Below are 9144 nucleotides of genomic sequence, written 5' to 3'. Positions count from 1 at the left end.
CAGTTCTTGATTATGATCGTTCAAACCTTGATTCCCACCTTGCCTTTCGTAGGTCTGGTGAGAACTACCTGGATAGTTTGCTAAGTATCTTATTTCTTCATCAAGGGTCTTTGCTTCATATTCATCATACCCTTTAGAGACCACGGCATTGAATGATTTTTCGGGTACACCCATCACATGGTTTGTAAGGAGGTCTAGTTTGGCCATCATTAACTATATTGTCTTCCCTCTCTTCATCTTTCTTTCTTTGCTCTTTGTTCATAATGGAGGAGGCGGGGGACCCTGTGGCTAGTTCGGTTCCCTTGTATTCCACCCCCTATTTTTCTTTGTTATTTTATCAAGCAAAGTTGAATCCACTCTATATGAAAATATCACAAGTGACCCACCAGCCGCATTGTCCACCACAGTTTTGTTTAATTGGTCTAACACCCTATAGAATATTTAGAGAAGCATCTTCTATAACACTTCATGGTTAGGGCATTGAAATTTTTTTTCATTAAATCTATCCCAAGATTCATATAGAATCACTCCATTAAACTGACAAAATTTTGTAATTTTGTCTTGTAATTGCAATATCTTTGAGGGAGAAGAATATAAATCCAAAAAGGCCTCTATATGTTCGACCCAAGATGTGATGGACATGGTAGGTAGATACTTCAACCACAACATCTCTTTACCCATTAAAGAAAATGTGAGTAGCCTCAACCTAATGGACTCATCTGTCATATGAGCAATGTCAAACGGGGCACACACCTTTACAAAAATTTTCAAATATAGATTTAGATCTTCGTGTGCTTGACCCCCGAATAGACCCTTTATTTGTAATATATGTAGCATCACACTAATCACATATAATACTTTGTTTAATTAATTAGTCAAAATGTGGATGTCACTAGCATACCCCACATCATAAAGATGATCCTCATCATCGAGGTGCCCATAAAATGAGCCCTCATTGCTCCCGTTGTGACTCATGGTGTCCTGATTACTATGGTTATCACCTAACAATATAAAAACAAAAAATAATGTGAATAAAAACACTACAATTAAACCCAAAGTTACTAACAACATCACACAAGCAAAGACTAAGTTTCACTCCCCGACAATGGCATCATTTTTTATAATGTTTAACTTACACTATTATTTTTGTCCAAGGCGATCTTTGTCAATCTAATAGCCCAACTTAGGTTGGGATCAAATCCACGAGAAGTGTAATTAAGGTTTTGATACCTATGTACATTGAAAGTCACTAGGAGTTGACCCACAATGTAGACTTAAAGAAAAACATAACTTATAGTGGGGGTATGATTTAAAATGATATTTAAACAAAATTAACTTGGGACACTAATTGAGAGCAACAATTGTAGATTCAAATCTGATAAGAGAAGAATCTTGGGATTATACTTATCCTAGGGGCCATTCATGTACGGGTGATTGAGGGTTAGTCCATGTATTAGTCAAAGGTTTGGGTAGGTTAGTTTGTAACTCTTAATGTGAGCTTTTCAACAGCACACCAATTTGCACTCATGGATTCTTTCAATACCTTATGAGTGTGCCAATTTTACAAATCCACACCCCAACTAAACATCCCTATTTCTCGGATGATGCCAATCAATCTAGCTACATCAGAAAACATCCTTATTTCTAAGATAATACTAAAGACATAACGTATCACCCATATCCCTCTTTCAAGGATGATGTAGGATCCAAATCAAAGTATTTAGCTACTCATGAATTGAAGAAAAGAGATATACCCAAGTTGGCACTCCATGCCTCCATTGAAGATGCAAAGCAATAATAATTCAAACTTTAATTCTCTAAATACAACTAAAATTCTCTTGGAAATTTAATGACAATTGTTCTCTCTCCAAAATAGAAGTGTGTCTCTCAATACAAACTCAAAAATTACTTTGAAGATACCTCAATTATGTAAAGGTTTTTTCCCTTTTGAGAATTAGGATTAGTTTCGTGAAATGATGAATCTAATTTGGACATTTAGCTGCTTCATTGCAATCATAATCTTTGAATCGCAATCATATATCCTTTTATCGTGATCGCTGTACCTGAGAGGCGATTCCTTTTTTCCCATTTTCCTTTCCTTCCAGGTTGATTTCCATTCATTTTCATCATAGGTCCTACAAGATCCCAAAAACTGGAAATTACTACAGCTAAATGGAGAATTAGACTCATGTACACAATTTTAGCATTGTAGTGCATAAATTTAGTGGGCTATGGTTCAGCTTACCTACTGGAGGGATAGAGTAGGTTCACCATGCCTCATAAATTAGGTCATGACAATCGCACTTGTCGATTTAATTCAAAAACTATGATAACATCTTATTTAACTCTACATATTAGAATTACCGACACCAATCAACTAAATTAAATTTTAAAAACAAATTAATTTATAGATTAATTTCATCCTTTACTTGTAATGCTTAATTTATTTTGATGCAACAGTTGTAAAATCTACCTGTAGATTTTTCACACAAATACTTATAGGCAACCATAAAAGGGTGTCATCTATCTCGAGTTTGAGACATGGTTCAATCTACTAATTATTATTTCACTAATGTAAATTTGTCATTATTCAATCTATTAGAAATGTATAGATTCATAATAGAGTCTCACCATTTAATGGATTAAAATAATAAATCAAACTAAATAGATCACAATAATTATATTAAGATTAAGAGTATTAGTATATGTAATGGACTAGAAAAGTCATTTATTAATATTCAGATCATAAATGAACATCTCTAATTAGTCTATTCAATACATATGAAATGTACCGCCATAAGAAGTTAGAATATTACCACTACCATAATTAAGATCAAATTTTAATCAATCTTCTGTTACAATCATCAAAATGTTTGTCCTACTACATCTATGATTATGAATATTAATTTATAACTTATCAGAACAAACAATTTTAATCTTCCGTTTGTGAGTTAAATAACTCCATACACAAAATTGTCTACTATATAAGTAAAGAACACATAGTTAAACACAATGACTTATTCAAAATAAAGACTTTATTGAATTAAGTAAATAAAATAAATTGTCTTTACATGGGATGAAAAGGAAACACTATAACATAAACTACGTGGTTAATAGTATATCCTATCAGTAACTTCCCCAATCCATTTTTAATCTCCAAAATTGTTCTAAACTATGAGAATAATTCACAAATCCTTAATCCCTCTTCTCTGCCAAATCTCATGAACTCGAGAAGGGTTTTCAAATCTCAAAGCTCTAAAGCTACCAAGTCTAAGACCTTTCCCCAAGATTCTTTCTAATTGAGTTTTCTCCCTAAATAAAAATAAAGAATGTTCCTCTCATCTTCTTTTAAATTTCACGTCTCTAAAGGTATCAAAGGCTATGGTAGGGTCATCTCTCAAGGTTCTTCTTCTTCTTAAGTTATTCTTCAAAGGTATATAGAGAACCTCTTTATGAAACCTCTTCTAAAATATATTATTCTTAAACAATTATGTCTGTTTATATATTTCAAGAATTGAGTTAGGGTTGCAAAGTATGTTTTGATTTTATGAGAAAGCATGAAATTGTGATGAAACTTTTTTCTTGAAATTGATATAACTAATTGGTGAATTGAATTTGAAAAGGGTCGTTGAACTTGTTTTACTTTCTTCCATATTAAAGTATTTGATATATTGGTTGGTTCAAATGTAATTACTATTTGATGAGTTTTTATGGTATGTTAACATTTAAATGAAACAAGAAGGACTTAAACTATACTAAATTTTTTTATTCAATACATGCGGAATTGTGGCCCTAATTGATAAATGGATTTCATAAATGGTTTGATTGATTTTAAAAGCTATTATATAGGCGATTTTTGACATATTGGGCATAATAAATTTATGACAGAACCTAGGGTTTATGTACGATGAAATGGATGAATTGCAAGTCTTGGTATGACAAATACCAACTGTGATATATGACCTTAAGAAAAAAGGAATTTTTTTCTATTGATGCTTGATGATATGAAAATGATAAAATATGCGATTAAAGAAAATTATGTTGTTAACCGAGAAGTTGTGAGTCCATAATGCTTAATACCAAAACATGTGTTTTGCCGACATAGAGATAGTTTGATCCTTAATTGGAAGACCTCATATTTTCACCTATGAGGATTATTGTGTTGGCCAAAATGATTTAATCTCAACTGGACTCACATAGCTCCTAGTGTTTAAATGGAAGTCGGTGAAACCGTCTAATTAAGTATTAAAGAACAAAATATTTTATGTTTTCGGCCTTTGGAGTCACAAATGTTTTACATTTCTTTATACTTTGATTTTACTCGAGTGGATATTTTATCCAAATCATGTCTTATCTATTTAATTATTCTTCATGCCAATGCATTCCACGTATAAACTGTCTCCGCGCGACTACATCTTTTCAGGATGGAGGTTCGGAGGCACATTCTTGTGGTACTATGCAACATTAGAATTCTTTGGAATAGCTTAAGAATTTGATGATCCCTCTCTCTTTTGGAAGGCATATGGTTTTTATTTATATTAGACTTTGATTATCCATTCTATGGTATCCTCGAGGCTGTGCCCCGACTTAGATTTTTTACTCTTATGTTAGAGTCTTTACAGACCTACGTAGATGTTCTTTAACTATTTTGCTTTAAGTACTTGGTTAATTTTTATTATATTTTAATTTTATTTCTCATATGGGATTTTCTTCCGCAAACACTTATTTAAATGCCTATGATGATATGTTAAGGGGACCTCTCAGGCCTTTCTTGATCTAGGAAGCGTGTCATCGCCAGATCCTAGGCTCAGTTCATGACAAACTTGGTATCTGAGCATGCTTTAGGGTCCCATGGCGCTTAGAAGACATGTATATTAGAGTCTTGCTTATGGTATTATGTGCACCACACTAATAATCACGAGACTATATGGCATTTAGAAAATTTTCCTTATTCTTTCATACTCCAGATGATGTAATAGTGTCTCCATATAAAAGTTATCCTAATTCTTATTCTTTCATACTCCAGATCATGAAATGTGGTCCTTTTTGATTGGGTTATCAACATCACAAGGACAAGAGATAAGTCCAATAGTACATCACAATTAATTTTAATTTTTAGCTTGTACCCCTAACTTCATGAATCCTGTGGGTGAGTCGAGGTAAGACATGTATTCATACCCTCTTTCAAAATTTATATTATGTATACCACACTTTAGGGAAAGATAGGTGTCACAATCTAAACTAGGGCCTGGCCGTGACGAGTAACTCTAGTCCACCGGGGACCAGAGACCACCCGCTGCACCTAACCAAACATCATGATATCCCAATGTCAGATGAATTTAAAATATATAATAAGATAGAACAAGGTAATATTAAAGAATAAAAGATAAGTCTGTGACCGATAACTATTAACTGGTCGAGACAACCGACCAATATCACCCAAGTCCATAGTAATCCAACAAAGCCTTCTAACAAAAGAACTGAAAACAGTCTTGGTTGGGATATGTCCCCGACTCTGATAGATGACAATGACAATGATAATGTAAATGATAATGTAAACTCACAATTCTAATCCATGAAAGGAAGTGATGAAATTTCTCTGTTTTTCGAAAATTAAAAGCTCAACACTTGACCACAACAAATCAATGAGCCAAGCTGACCCACCTAACTCTACGCAGGAAAAGTAGATGTATCTTTAGTACCTACATCCCATAGGGATATTGCATTCAAAGATGGTTGATAGTTGGAGAACTAGCATGTAACTCAAGGATAGGCGATAAAATAATGCCATAAATATCAATTTAAACCAGTTCAAAATCCAATACAAATAATCATATGCAAATACATATAGATACATCACGTGTCGAGAACGGGAACAAGGCTTAAAATTCACATTAAAACTTTTGCATGGATTTTGTAGCTTAACCGTCATAACATACAAAGGAACCTAGGGCTATATCGGCCCATCTCTCTCCCCAGTTAGAAGGTCCCTAGTATGTGTGGCCACACAAACCAAAGGGTATACTTATGCTCTATGGGGACTCAAACCTTCGGACATATCAAGGTGACACAACAACTAAATCATGTAATATAATACGGGGACTCGAACCTCCAAGTCATATGATAATAATAAGGGGGACTCAAACCACTCGGCCATTTAAACCCTCATATCGGTAACCGCAGTTTCCAGTGGAGATCCCTTAGGACCTCTACTTTCACAACACAGCTACACAACTCTCATTAAAGCACAAATAAAACAATTATCACACATTCCCATCCATTGAATGATAATACACATTTAGGTATCCATTGTTGGTATCATCATACTAACTACACTAGCACGGTAACATCAACATGCCTAACAATTTCATTATTAGGGGAAACTCATAGCCCCTCTTAGTTCAATTATATATTAGCTTGGGGAATCACACAACTCCATAAGGTTCAATTTCAAAATCATTATGTATTTACTTTTCACATTATGCAATAGTTCAAGAGTAGTTCAATACACATACTTTTCATATTCAAAACTAATTTCACAATATAGTGTTGAGATCATAACCACTTCAAAGTCACAAATTTGAAAAAATCATAATTCCTTAATTTATTAACCATTCCCATACATCATAATGATTTTAGAGCCACCATTTAAACATAACCCATGTAGGGGCAAACATGAAACATCATGTATACAATAGTTATTCAAGACACTCAACCTATGTTTCAAAACGAACATCGATACCATATGAGCAACACTTTTAAAACTTATGCTTTTAACAATTTAGCACTTAGGGAAGAGTAACTTGCTTGAAATATCCAAGTTTATGGGAAGAATTCCACCCTTGAGTCCTTAGGTGATCTACCACTTGGAAACCCGAAGTATGATTTCTTGAGAGAGTTTCTGGAAGTGTTTGATTATTCTATAAATGGGAAATAAACCCTATTAAGTTCCTTAGGAACGTGGGGTTTTTAGTTGAGTAAGGAGTTAGTTGTCCAAAGTACCCTTAAATCAAAAGTTAAAATTTAGTCGTCAGTGACTACGGGTCACTATACGATTCGTAAGGTTTTATTACGACTCATTACCTCGAGTCGTAACCATGTTAGTTTCTAGGGTACCCACATTTTGTTGACCCCAAGATTCGACTTATATGACTCATAATGGGACCATAAAACTTGTAGGGTCCAGTCGTAGTCAACATAGAACCCATTTGGGGTAAACACTACACATCCTATGATTTGCACCTAATGACTCATAACAAATCCTTACGACTCTTAGTGAGCCACTCGTACTCAGAGCAGAACTTAGTCACACACTTATTGTGTAGTATATGGTTGGGTCCCTTGGACACATCAATACTCCTTAGGACTCATAAAAGAAGTTGTAATTTGGACAGTGAGGATAAAATTTCAAAATTTTCAAGGACCAAAAACCCAGGGTGCTACATACTTCCCCTCCTAGGATCATTCATCCTCGAATGATAGGACATGGAATTTTTTAGTATGATTTGATCCAATATGAAAACTTTTACCTTTAACATAGACAAAAAAAATACCAAGGAAACCACAATTTCCTTTAACAAAGTCGGAAAACGAAGATATTAAGGAATACACATACCTCAAGCACGATTTTCCAAAATAGGGAACAAGAATGTATAGTTGGACTTCATCACCTCTTCGGATTCCCATGTATCTTCCTCGACCTTCTGGTTTCTCCAAAGAACCTTTATCGAAGCCATATCCTTTTTGGCAATCGACAGACTTGCTAATACAAAATCTCAACTATGACTTCCTCATAGGACGAGGAATCCGAACTACCCACCTTTTCTAAGGGAACAACCATCGAAGGATCACCTACGCACTTTCTCAGCATTCAAACATAAAACACCTAATGAATGGAGATCAAACTAGATGGCAACATCAATTCATATGCAACATTACCAACCCTCTTTAAAACCAAGTATGGACCAAAATAACGGGGACTGAGTTTCCCTTTCTTACCAAATAGCATCACTCCCTTCATGGGGGACACCTTCAAGAACACCCAACACTAATACTGAACTCCAACACCCTTCGCCTTATATCCATGTAGGACTTTTGGCGACTTTGGGTGGCCTTATGTCTATCTTGAATCACCTTCACCTTCTCCATGGCTTGGTGAACCAAATCAGGGCCAAATAACTTATTTTCACCAACCTCAAACCACCCAATAGGAGACCTACACCTCCTACCATATAAGGCCTCAAATAGGGCCATACCAATGCTAGAGCGATAAATATTATTGTAGGAAAATTTTATCAGAGGCAAGTGGTCAACCTAACTTCAACCAAAATCAAATACACATGCACAAAGTATATCTTCCAAGGCTTAAATTATCCTTTCCTCTTGCCCATCTATATAAGGGTGAAAAGCGGTACTAAGGGTTCCCTTAGTCCCCAAAACTCTCTAAAATGGCCTCCGAAAGTGAGATAAAAACTGAGTACCTCGATCAAATTTGATGGGAACTGGAGCACCATATAACTTCACGATCTCCTCAATGATCAACTTCGCATACTCCTCAGAAAAAAAATTAGTCCTCACTAGAAAAAAGTGAGCAGACATAGTCATCCTATCCACGATGACCCAAATTGAATTAAATTGCTAGAGAGACCATGAAATACCAATAACAAAATACATGTTAATTATTTTTGATTTCCATAACGGTAGCACAATATCTTGAGTCAGCCCACCGAGGCTCAATTGATCAACCTTCACTTGCTCACACACCAAGCATTTATCCACAAAATTGGCCATATCTCACTTCATATTATTCCACCAATATATCTCCTAAAGATTATGATATATTTTTATCAAACCAAGATGAACCATATACCTCGACTTATGTGTTTCGGCCAAAATTCTTTCCTGCAACCCACCAACATCGGGAACACATAATCTACCTTGGTATCTCAAGATACCATTACCACCAATATCAAAAACCATCACTTTTTTCCTACTTGTATTTTTGTTTATTTGCATCAAGGTAGGGTCTAACACTTGTTTCTCCTTTACCTCTGCTTCAAGAGATGACTTTACCATCTCTTGAACAATCATACCACCAACCTCGAAATCCAAAAGAAGGACTCTATGATTAGCTAAATGATGAAT

At 34.9% G+C, this 9144-nt stretch overlaps 1 non-coding gene across 1 annotated transcript; it reads left to right on the top strand.

Moving 5' to 3' along the window:
- The first annotated feature begins 463 nt into the window (after positions 1-463).
- LOC124899055 lies at positions 464-569 on the top strand. Its single transcript, XR_007056193.1, has one exon. It is a non-coding gene; the product is annotated as a small nucleolar RNA R71 (small nucleolar RNA).
- Positions 570-9144: the final 8575 nt, after the last annotated feature.

The sequence above is a fragment of the Capsicum annuum genome, chromosome 5 (assembly GCF_002878395.1).
Source record: "Capsicum annuum cultivar UCD-10X-F1 chromosome 5, UCD10Xv1.1, whole genome shotgun sequence".
In the NCBI taxonomy this organism is placed as follows: Eukaryota; Viridiplantae; Streptophyta; class Magnoliopsida; order Solanales; family Solanaceae; genus Capsicum; species Capsicum annuum.
Note: the sequence above shows the minus strand (reverse complement) of the source record. Positions and strands in the feature narration are given on the sequence as shown.